General features: G+C 39.0%; 1 long non-coding RNA gene across 1 annotated transcript in view; it reads right to left on the bottom strand.

Moving 5' to 3' along the window:
- The window catches only part of LOC103239839 (uncharacterized), a 57599-nt gene that overhangs the window by 30952 nt on the left and 13985 nt on the right, over nt 1–12662 (bottom strand). Inside the window, exons 3-4 of the long non-coding RNA XR_012093683.1 lie at nt 5425–5536; nt 3233–3321 (exon numbers count right to left, since the gene is read on the bottom strand). This is a non-coding gene — a long non-coding RNA (uncharacterized lncRNA). The remainder of the gene's footprint in view (nt 1–3232; nt 3322–5424; nt 5537–12662) is intronic.

The raw sequence follows: 12662 nt of genomic DNA, 5'->3' as shown, positions 1-12662 counted from the left end.
GCCCCCCGCTCTAGCTCTCTCTCCTCATCACAGGCCTGACTGACAGCAGCAGCAGCAAAAGGTCATATCAAGCCCAATATGAAGTTTAGGCTCCGGCTACAATTTAGGTTTCCCAAACCAACTCGTTGGCTACAGTTTTCCCCTAAGGTAGAGGTACTTAACTGTTTGTTAATCTAGGGTCCCCCTGAAAATCTGGTGACCAGAATGAATCTTCCAGGAAAATGTCCTCAAAACACATACATTCACACGCAATATTATGGAGTTTAAGGGGCCCTCCAAAGCCTATCCATGGACCTCAGGTTAGGAAACCAAGTATTATATAAACACTTATTGAATGGCTATGATACTGAGCCCTTGTTAGAGAGATAAGTACATAGAGGAAGAAGATGGCCACTGTTTAAAGAGTACACAGTCTAGCAGGAGGAATAGATGTAAATGCGTAACTACAGTTAGTTATATATTGCACTGTATAACTAACTACAGTTATCTATATACTGCACTGTAACAAGTGCAGTAGTGGCTGGATGAAAGAACTGCCAGAGCATGAGAGGAATGAGGGCAAGCACTTCTGGAGGGGTTCAAGGAGGAACTCACTGAAGAAGGGGACACATAAGATACATATTGAAATACGAGAAGGCATTTATCAAACAGAGAAGATGCAGAAAGACTCCCCAGGCATAAAGAACAGCACGGACAAAGGCAGAGGAGATGCTGTATTTGGGGAACGATACACATGAGATGAGCCGGGAGCAAGGTGAAAGAGAGTTTAGAGGTGGACTGGGAAGGACCTTGTTCACACTAAGCTAAAAGTTTTGACTTTTATTCTATAAGTAAAAGGGAACTATTGGAGCTCTTTAAATAAAAGTGTGACATGATTTAATTGATGTTTTACAAAGACCACAATGCATCCGGCACTTATCCAGAGGTCAAATAAGCGGCTGTTGTGACAGTTCAGGTGAGAGAAAATACAGGTGCGAACACCAGGAATGTATGAGAAACTAGGACATAGGCTTAAAGAAAAGAGGTATTTAGGAGATAAACTAGTAAAAAATTAGATGACCTCATTAAATGTGTGGGGGTTAAGAAGAAGAAAGAAGAGTTCAGCATAGTTTCCGTGTTTCTAGCTTGAGAAGAAAGGTAGATAATAGTGCCATGCACTGAGATGGAACCACGATGCAGTTTAGGTTCTTGGAGGAAGATGATTTGTGTTTGAAACAGAGTGTGAGATGTCCAACTAGAAATATACATCAAGCAATTGACTATATAGGTCTGGAGCATTGGGGAGAGAGATTTAGAAATGTCAATTTATGAGTCACAAGCAGACAACTGAAGTCACAGGTAATAGATGAGATCACTGAGGGAGAATTTAGATATCCAGTGAGAAGAGAAGCAAGAAAGAAGTCAATATTTAAGGGGACATGGAGGAAGAGGAATTTGTAAAGAAGACTGTGAGAGGGGATTCTTAGGGTTTGAAGTGATTGAAATAAAATCAGGAGAGGTATCTCCTAGAAGCTAATAGTATACAATTTTTTTTAAAAAGTGGAGTTTCACTCTTGTTGCCCAGGCTGGAGTGCAATGGCACGATCTCGGCTCACTGCAACCTCCGCCTCCCGGGTTCAAGCGATTCTCCTGCCTCAGCCTCCCAAGTAGCTGGGATTACAGGCTTTCACCACCACGCTGGGCTAATTTTGTATTTTTAGTAGAGATGGGGTTTCTCCATGTTGGTCAGGCTCCTCTCAAACTCCCAACCTCAGGTGATCCGCCCAGCTCACCCTCGTGAAGTGTTGGGATTCGAGGCATGAGTCACTGTGTCCGGCCTAGTGTACAAAATTTTAAGAATGAGGGAGTAATCATTAGTGTCAAAGGCTACAAAGAGGCCAAGTAGGCAAAGGACTGATATAAAAACCATACATAATCAAAAGACAGAAAGAAGACTGGAAGGAAATATGAAATACACAAAACATTAATCAGAGTCATCAGCATGGGGAATTATGGGAGTTTTTATGTTTATCAGAGTTATTACTATTGGAGATTATAGGTGCTTTTATATTCTATTTTATAGTTGTTTATCTCAATGTTCCCAGTCCATTCCAGTGCATGTGGACCAAATTTGAACAATGAGAAAGAATACCTGGGGAAATTTTAGAAGGCTATTAGAAGACTTTCTTCTAGCCAAGAGAGAATAACAGGCACTGGATTTAACCTCCTGCCTAAAACAATTATAAAGCAATAGGCCGGGCATGGTGGCTCACGCCTGTAATCTAACACTCGGGAGGCCAAGGCAGGCGGATCACCTGAGATCAGGAGTTTGAGACTAGCCTGGCCAACGCAGAGAAACCCCCTCTCTACTAAAAATACAAAATTAGCCGGGCGTGTTGGCACATGCCTGTAATCCCAGCTATGGGGGAGGTTGAGGCAGGGAAATCACTTGAACTCTGGAGGCAGAGGTTGCAGTGAGCGAGATAGCGCCATGGCACTCCAGCCTGGGTAACACAGTGAGTCTCTGTCTCAAAAAAAAAAAAAAAAAGAAAAAAGAAAAATTTAAAAAAAAAAAAACAATTATAAAGCAGACAAAATTATAACATAACTGTTTCTGGTAGTGCAGGACACTGATCCTTGAAAGAGAAAGAGAAAAAAATGAGTCCTAATACTGCACAAGTTTACTGTCTGGAAAGTTTCCAGGCTGTAGTGCATAAAAGAGTAATCTAGGCAGAGCTGGGAGATTCTCTGAGTTGAGGAGACAGCTGATTATTCAAGGAGGCCAAGATGGCTAGAATTCACAGGGCAGAGTATCAGGGGGAGAAAGTTGCATAGAGAGAACTCTAGAGATCTGCAGTGGGTTCCCATTAAGTCTTCATCTGAGTACTAAAGACTGTATGCATATGAGGAAGCTACTAGAGGCTGGAGAAAACACACTTCACAGAAACAGGTGGAGTAATTCTTGGAGTTCACACAGGTTGGAAATAGTTCATATTCCTAAAAACCAGGGTGAATAAATCTCATAATATATTGAGCATGGGAAAAATACCCAGAAGGATATTGCCTCATAATACAGCCAAATTAGTCCTAGAATAGACTGTGCTCTCAAAGCTTCAAAGCAACCTCAGAGGCATCAAACTGTTTCCAAGCAAGTTAACTGCATCCTGAAACAAAGCTCAAAACAATTAAGGAATAAAAAAGCCTAGCACCCAACAATGTAAAGCTTACAATATTGGCATTGACTCAAACTTACCAGACATGCAAAGAAGCAGGAAATTATGGTCCATAATGAGGAGAAACTCAATGAATAGAAACAGGCCCATAATGACACAGATGATAGAACTAAAAAATAAGAACAATAAAACAGATTTTATAAATACATTTCACATGTTTAAAAAGACAGAGGAAATCAAGAGCATGTCGAGGAGAGGGAAGGAAGATGCCAAAAAGGCCTAAATCAAACTTAAAGAGATGAAAATTGCAATATTAAGATAAAAATATACTAGATGGAACTAACAGATTAGATGCTGCAGAAGAAATATTAGTAATTTGAAGACATAGCAATAGAAACTATCCAAAATAAAACATAGGAAAAAATATGTAAAACAAGGAACGAGCATCAGTGAACTATTAGTCCTTAATATATGTATAATCGGAAATCCTAAAGGAAAGGACAGGGAGAAGACAGAAGAAATACATGAAGAAACAATAGCCCCCAAATTTCCAAACTTAATAAAAATTGGAAACCCACAGATCCAAAAAGCTCCATGAATCCCAAGCAGAAGAAACATGTACACAACACACTAAGGCACACCATAATCAATTTACTTAAAACCAGTGATAAAGAGAAAATCTTCAAACAGCTAGAGAAAAAAACATGATGCAGAGAGGAGCAAAATGACACGGGATGTCGAGGCAGGAGGATCACTTGAGTTCAGGGATTTGGGGCTGTGGTGTGCTATGATCACACCTGTGAATAGCCACTGTACTCTAGCCTGGGCAACAAAGACCCTGTCTCTGAAAAAAAAAAAAGATATCAGACTTCTCATCTGAAATTATGCAAACCAAAAAAGAGTAGTGCAGCATTTTTAATGTGCTGAAAGAAAAACCGCCAACCTAGAATTCCATACCTAACAAAAATGTTTTTCAAAAATAAAGGGAATTGGCCGGGTGCCGTGACTCACACCTGTAATTCCAGCACTTTGGGAGGCGAAGGCGGGTGGATCACTTGAGGTCAGGAGTTCGAGACCAGCCTGGTCAATGTGGTGAAACCCTGTCTCTACTAAAAATTCAAAAATTAGCCAGGCGTGGTGGCATGCACCTGTAATCCCAGGTACTCTGGAGGCTGAGGCAGGAGAATCACTTGAACCTGGGATGTGGAGGTTGCAGTGAGCTGAGATCATGCCACTGCATTCCAGTCTGGGTGACAGAGTGAGACTCTGTGTCAGAAAAATAAATAAATAAATGAAGGCAATCAAACTTACTATGAAGTCATAGTAATCAAGTATTGGCAGAAAGATATACATATAGATTAATGGAACATAACTAATAGTCCAGATATAAAACCTTACATTTATGGTCACTTGATTTAGACAAAGGAGCAAAGACAACTCAATGAGGAAAGGAATAGTCTTTTCAAGTAATGGTGCTGGGAAAATTAAATATCCATGCATAAAATGAACTCAAACCCTTACCTTACACCATATACAAAAATTAATTCAAAATGGATTATAGACCTAGACACTGGAGCTAACACTATAAGACATCTATAAGAAAACATAGGAGAAAAAAACTTCATGGCCTTTGGTTGAGCAAAGAATTTTTAGACATGATACTAAAAGTAAAAGCCATAAAATACAATTTTGATAAATTGAAGTTTATCAAAATAAAAAACTTTTGTATTCAAAAGATACCATTAAGAAAATGAAAACAGAAGCCATAGGTTGGGATAAAGAACTTGTACCCAGAATTTATAAAAAAAAGTTTACAGCTCAATAATAAAAAAAGAAAAATAACTCAATTTTTAAATGGGCAAAAATTTTGAGGAGATGCTTTACCAAAGAAGGAAAACAGATGGCTAATGAGCATGTGAAAAGATGCTTAACATCTTTGTCAACAACATGCAAATTAAAATCATGATGCAATGCCACTATACCATAAGGGCAATAATAAAAAAGATAATTCAGGCATGCACCTGTAGTTCAAGCTACTCAGGAGGCTGAGGCAGGAGGATTGCATGAACTCAGGAGTTCAAGGCCAATCGGAGCAACGTCGTGAGACTCCACCTCTTAAAAAAAAAAAAAGATAGTACTCAAAATATCCAATACCAAATGTTTGTGAGAATGTGGAGAAATTGGAACCCCCATGCATTGCTGGTGAGAATGTAAACCAGTATAACTACTTTGGAAAACAGTTTGTCAGTTCCTCAAAAAGATAAGCACAGACCTGACACAGCGGCTCAGGCCTATAATCACAGCACTTTGGGAGGCCATGGCAGGAGGATTACTTCAGGCCAGGATTTTGAAACCAGCCTGGGCAACATACTGAGATCTTGTCTCTATTTAAAAAAAAAAAAAGATAGGCACAAATTCAACAATACAACCCAGCAATTCAATTTCTATAAATCTAACCAAAATAAATGAAAATATATATTACCTTATGACATATATGCAAATGTTCATAGCAGGATTATTCATAAGAGGCCCTCACAAAAACAGAAACAAACTAAATGTTCATCAGTTGGTGAATGGATAAACCTAATGTGGTATATCCATAAATGGAATATTATTCAGTAATGAAAAGGAATAAACTACTGATACATACCACAATATTGGTGAATCTTGTAACATGATGCTGAGTGAAAGAAGCCAGAAGCAAAAAAATTACATGTATGATTCTATTTATATAAAATCTATAGGCCAAAACAAATTTAAAGAGACAGAAAACAGGTTAAGCGGTTGCTTGGGTTGGGGTAGAAATGAAGAATAACTATTATATGCACATTGGGAAACATTTTGGGTGGTGGAAAAGTTCTAACGCTGGATTGTGATGATAGTTGCACAACTCTATTAACTTACCAAATGACTGAATTTATACATTTATAATAGGTAAATTTTACAGTATGTAAATTATATCCCAATACAGTTGTTTAAAAGAAAACAAAGAAGAAATAAAGACTTTGACACATTTTTTAAAAACGGAAAAAATTTATCACCAGCAAAAACATCACTGCAAGAAAAGTTCAAGGAAATACTCCAATGACAAGGAAAATCATGCCAAATAGAAATCTAGATCTATGCAAAGGAGCAAAGCACTAGAGATAAAAATGTATGTGTGTACTATTTATTGCTGTATAACAAATTATTCTAAACTTTGATGGCTTAAAACAACACACATTTATTATCTCACATGGCTCAGTCTTGGGAGACAATTCTCCACGGAATTTATGCATATCTTGTATCATCTTTTATCATCTTTGTTCTAAACTATCTTTTTTTTTTTGACAAAGTCTCTCACCGTCAACTGGTTTGGAGTGCAGTGGCACGATCTTGGCTCACTGCAACCTCGCCTCCCAGGTTCAAGCAATTCTCCTGCCTCAGCTTCCCGAGTAGCTGGGATTACAGGTGCCTGCCACCACACCCAGCTAATTCTTTGTATTTTTAGTAAAGAGGGGGTTTCACCATGTTGGCCAGGCTGGTCTTGAACTCCTGACCTCGTGATTCGCCCACCTCAGCCTCCCAAAGTGCTGGGATTAAAGGCATGAGCCACCATGCCCAGCCTAAACTATCTTTTAAAGGATGTTTGTAGGGTCTGGAGTGGACCTCCAGCAAACTCCAACAGACCTGCAGCTGAGTGTCCTGACTGTTAGAAGGAAAACTAACAAACAGAAAGGACATCCACACCGAAACCCCATCTGTATGTCACCAACATCAAAGACCAAAGGTAGATAAAACCACAAAGATGGGGAGAAACCTGAGCAGAAAAGCTGAAAATTCCAAAAATCAGAGCACCTCTTCTCCTCCAAAGGAACACAGCTCCTCTTCTCCTCCAAAGGAATGCAGTGCGAGACTTCGTCAAAAAAAAAAAAAAAAAAAAAAAAAAAAAAAACGCAGCTGAATGGAGAATGACTTTGACAAGTTGAGAGAAGAAGGCTTCAGAAGATCGGTAATAAAAAACTTCTCTGAGCTGAAGGAGGATGTTCGAACCCATCGCAAAGAAGCTAAAAACCTTGAAAAAAGACTAGATGAATGGTTAACTAGAATAAACAGCATAGAGAAGACCTTAAATGACCTGATGAAGCTGAAACCCATGGCACGTGACTACATGATGCATGCACAAGCCTCAATAACCAATTCGATCAAGTGGAAGAAAGGGTATCAGTGATTGAAGATCAAATGAATGAAATGAAGTGAGAAGAGAAGTTTAGAGAAAAAAGAGTAAAAAGAAAGGAACAAAGCCTCCAAGAAATATGGGACTATGTGAAAAGACCAAAATCTACATCTGATGGGTTTATCTGAAAGTGACGGGGAGAATGGAACCAAGTTGGAAAACGCTCTTCAGGATATTATCCAGGAGAACTTCCCAAACCTAGCAAGGCAGGCCAACATTCAAATTCAGGAAATACAGAGAACACCACAAAGATACTCCTCGAGAAGAGCAACTCCAAGACACATAATTGCCAGATTCACCAAAGTTGAAATGAGGAAAAAATGTTAAGGGCAGCCAGAAAGAAAGGTTGGGTTACCCACAAAGGGAAGCCGATCAGGCTAACAGTGAATCTCTTGGCAGAAACTCTACAAGCCAGAATAGAATGGGGGCCAATATTCAACATTCTTAAAGAAAAGAATTTTCAACCCTGAAGTTCATATCCAGCCAAACTAAACTTCATAAGTGAAGGAGAAATAAAATCCTTTACAGACAAGCAAATGCAGAGAGATTTTGTCACCACCAGGCCTGCCTTACAAGAGCTCCTGAAGGAAGCACTAAACATGGAAAGGAACACCTGGTACCAGCCACTGCAAAAACATGCCAAATTGTAAAGACCATTGATGCTAGGAAGAAATTGCGTCAACTAACGAGCAAAATAACCAGCTAACACCATAATGACAGGATCAACTTCACACATAACAATATTAACCTTAAATGTAAATGGGTTCAATGCTCCAATTAAAAGACACAGACTGGCAAATTGGATAAAGAGTCAAGACCCATCAGTGTATTCAGGAGACCCATCTCACATGCAGAGACACACATAGGTTCAAAATAAAGGGATAGAGGAAGATCTACCAAGCAAATGGAAAACAAAAAAAGGCAGGGGTTGCAATCCTAGTCTCTGATAAAACAGACTTTAAGCCAACAAAGATCAAAAGAGACAAAGAAGGCCATTACATAACGGTAAAGGGATCAATTCAATAAGAAGAGCTAACTATCCTAAATATATATGCACCCAATACAGGAGCACCCAGATTCATAAAGCAAGTCCTTAGAGACCTACAAAGAGACTTAGACTCCCACACATTAATAATGGGAGACTTTAACACCCCACTGTCAACATTAGACAGATCCATGAGATAGAAACTTAACAAGGATATCCAGGAATTGAGCTCAGCTCTGCACCAAGCGGATGGACCTAATAGACATCTACAGAACTTTCCACCCCAAATCAACAAAATATACACTCTTCTCAGCACCACATCCCACTTATTTCAAAATTGACCACATAGTTGGAAGTAAAGCACTCCTCAGCAAATGTAAAAGAACAGAAATTATAAAAAGCTGTCTGTCAGAACACAGTGCAATCAAACTAGAACTCAGGATTAAGAAACTCACTCAAAACCACTCAACTACATGGAAACTGAACAACCTGCTCTTGAATGACTACTGGGTACATAACAAAATTAAGGCAGAAATAAAGATGTTCTTTGAAACCAGTGAGAACAAAGATACAACATATCAGGATCTCTGGGACACATTTAAAGCAGTGTGTAGAGGGAAATTTATAGCACTAAATTCCCATAAGAGAAAGCAGGAAAGATCTAAAATTGACACCCTAATCACTATTAAAAGAACTAGAGAAGCAAGAGCAAACACATTCAAAAGCTAGAAGAAGGCAAGAAATAACTAAGATCGGAGCAGAACTGAAGGACAAAGAGACACAAAAAACCCTTCAAAAAATCAATGAATCCAGGAGCTGGTTTTTTGAAAAGATCAACAAAATTGATAGACCGCTAGCAAGACTAATAAAGAAGAAAAGAGAGAAGACCCAAATAGACGCAATAAAAACTGATAAAGGGGATATCACCACCAATCCCACAGAAATACTACCATCAGAGAATACTACAAACACCTGTATACAAATAAACTAGAAAATCTAGAAGAAATGGATAAATTCCTGGACACATATATCCTCCTAAGACTAAACCAGAAAGAAGTTGAATCCCTGAATAGACCAATAACAGGCTCTGAAATTGAGGCAATAATTAATAGCCTACCAACCAAAAAAAGTCCAGGACCAGATCCATTCACAGCCGAATTCTACCAGAGGTACAAAGAGGAGCTGGTACAATTCCTTCTGAAACTGTTCCAATCAACAGAAAAAGAAGGAATCCTCCCTAACTCATTTTATGAGGCCAGCAAACCCTGATACCAAAGCCTGGCAGAGACACAACAAAAAAAGAGAATTTTAGACCAATATCCCTGATGAACATCGATGCAAAAGTCCTCAGTGAAATACTGGCAAACCAAATCCAGCAGCACATCAAAAAGCTCATCCACCACGATCAAGTGGGCTTCATGCCTGGGATGCCAGGCTGGTTCAATATATGCAAATCAATAAACGTAATCTAGCATATAAACAGAACCAAAGACAAAAACCACATGATTATCTCAATAGATGCAGAAAAGTCCTTTGACAAAATTCAACAGCCCTTCATGCTAAAAACTCTCAATACACAAGGTATTGATGGGACGTATCTCAAAATAATAAGAGCTATTTATGACAAACCCATAGCCAATATACTGAATATTGGGCAAAAACTGGAAGCATTCCCTTTGAAAACTGGCACAAGACTGGGATGCTATCTCTCACCATTTCTATTCAACACAGTGCTGGAACTTCTGGCCAGGGCAATCAGGCAGGAGAAAGAAATAAAGGGTATTCCACTCACAGTTGCTTCAAAGAGAATAAAATACCTAGGAATCCAGCTTACAAGGGATGTGAAGGACCTCTTCAAGGACAACTACAAACCACTGCTCAATGAAATAAAAGAGGACACAAACAAATGGAAGAACATTCCAAGAATCAATATTGTGAAAATGGCCATACTGCAAAAGGTAATTTATAGATTCAATGCGATCCCCATCAAGCTACCAATGACTTTCTTCACAGTATTGGAAAAAACTACTTTAAAGTTCATATGGAACCAAAAAAGAGTCTGCATTGCCAAGATAATCCTAAGCCAAAAGAACAAAGCTGGAGGCATCACGCTACCTGACTTCAAACTATACTACAAGGCTACAGTAACCAAAACAGCATGGTACTGGTTCCAAAACAGAGATATAGACCAATGGAACAGAACGGAGCCTCAGAAATAATACCACACATCTACAACCATCTAATCTTTGACAAACCTGACAAAAACAAGAAATGGGGAAAGGATTCCCTATTTAATAAATGGTGCTGGGAAAACTGGCTAGCCATAAGCAGAAAGCTGAAACTGGATCCCTTCCTTACACCTTATACAAAAATTAATTCAAGATGGATTGAAGACTTAAATGTTAGACCTAAAACCATAAAACCCCTAGAAGAAAACTTAGGCAATACCATTCAGGACATAGGCATGGGCAAGGACTTCATGACTAAAACACCAAAAGCAATGGCAACAAAAGCCAAAATTGGCAAATGGGATCTAATTAAACTAAAGAGCTTCTGCACAGCAAAAGAAACTACCATCAGAGTGAACAGGCAACCTACAGAATGGGAGAAAATTTTTGCAATCTACCCATCTGACAAAGGGCTAATATCCAGAATCTACAAAGAACTTAAACAAATTTACAAGAAAAAAGCAAACAACCCCATCAAAAAGTGGGCAAAGGATATGAACAGACACTTCTCAAAAGAAGACAGTTATGCAGCCAACAGACACATGAAAAAATGCTCATCATCAATCGCCATCAGAGAAATGCAAATCAAAACCACAATGAGATACCATCTCACACCAGTTAGTATGGCGATCATTAAAAAGTCAGGAAACACCAGGTTCTGGAGAGGATGTGGAGAAATAGGAACACTTTTACACTGTTGGTGGGACTGTAAACTAGTTCACCCATTGTGGAAGACAGTGTGGTGATTCCTCAAGGATCTAGAACTAGAAATACCATTTGACCCAGACATCCCATTACTGGGTATATACAAAGGATTATAAATCATGCTGCTATAAAGACACATGCACACGTATGTTTATTGCAGCACTATTCACAGTAGCAATGACTTGGAACCAACCCAAATGTCCATCATTGATAGACTGGATTAAGAAAATGTGGCACATATACACCATGGGATAGTATGCAGTCACAAAAAAGGATGAGTTCGTGTCCTTTGTAGGGACATGGATGAAGATGGAAACCATCATTCTTAGCAAACTATCACAAGGACAGAAAACCAAACACTGCATGATCTCACTCATAGGTGGGAATTGAAAAATGAGAACACTTGGACACAGGAAGGAGAACAACACACACCGGGGCCTGTTGTGGGGTTGGGGGAGGTGGGAGGGATAGCATTAGGAGATATACCTAATGTAAATGATGAGTTAATGGGCGCAGCACGCCAACATGGTACATGTATACATATGTAACAAACCTGCACGTTGTGCACATGTACCCTACAACTTAAAATATAATAATAATAATAAAAGAATTTCAAGAAGTCAGAAAAGAAACAAACAAAACAAAACAAAAACAATCCTCCTGCCTCAGCCTCCAGAGTAGTGGGGATTACAGGTATGCACCGCTGCTCCCAACTGTTATAGGATTTTTCGTATGTCTTGTACCAGAGTTACTGGTGAACAACTATTACACCCCAAAGTCAGAAACCATTTAGTCAACTTTTGTAACCCCTGGTATCTAGTGTATAATAATCTTACATGTAATGGAAACAGTAAAAAAATTTGTTGATTAAATTTGAAAAAATAAATAAACAAAGGATGTTTGTTTAGCAAACAGCCTTGGAAGATGGTGAAAATGTCTCTCTCCATGGCAGAGGGCTGATATGTTTCCTGATTCATCCAATAAAGATAGTATCTTTGGGGTGAAGGTTGGGCAGGTTTACTTGCAGCCTTTAGCTTTTAATCATACACTATGAATGTAGAAATTGACTTCATAGTGTTTTCTCTTGTATGGCCCAAACACACACTTAAATATTTACAGCTATAAATACTTACAGCTATGATATGCTCCAGGAAATACCTATACCAGGAGGTGGTTGGGGAAAGGAGGGATGGGGAGGTGGGAAGAGAAGAAACATGAAAAAGATTGTATAGTGGGAATAGAGTGAGGGTTGGAGGAGAGAACTTCACAAAAGAAAAATGTAATGCACAGCAACATATAGTTCAATAGAAGCTCTTTGGTTTGCAGGACAGTGGCTAACTCAGCAGATGAACCAGAGCTTCCTGCCCTTTGCAGAT

The sequence above is a fragment of the Chlorocebus sabaeus genome, chromosome 1, assembly GCF_047675955.1.
Source record: "Chlorocebus sabaeus isolate Y175 chromosome 1, mChlSab1.0.hap1, whole genome shotgun sequence".
In the NCBI taxonomy this organism is placed as follows: Eukaryota; Metazoa; Chordata; class Mammalia; order Primates; family Cercopithecidae; genus Chlorocebus; species Chlorocebus sabaeus.
The sequence above is the reverse complement of the archived record's forward strand: the minus strand, read 5'-3'. Positions and strand labels throughout refer to the sequence as shown.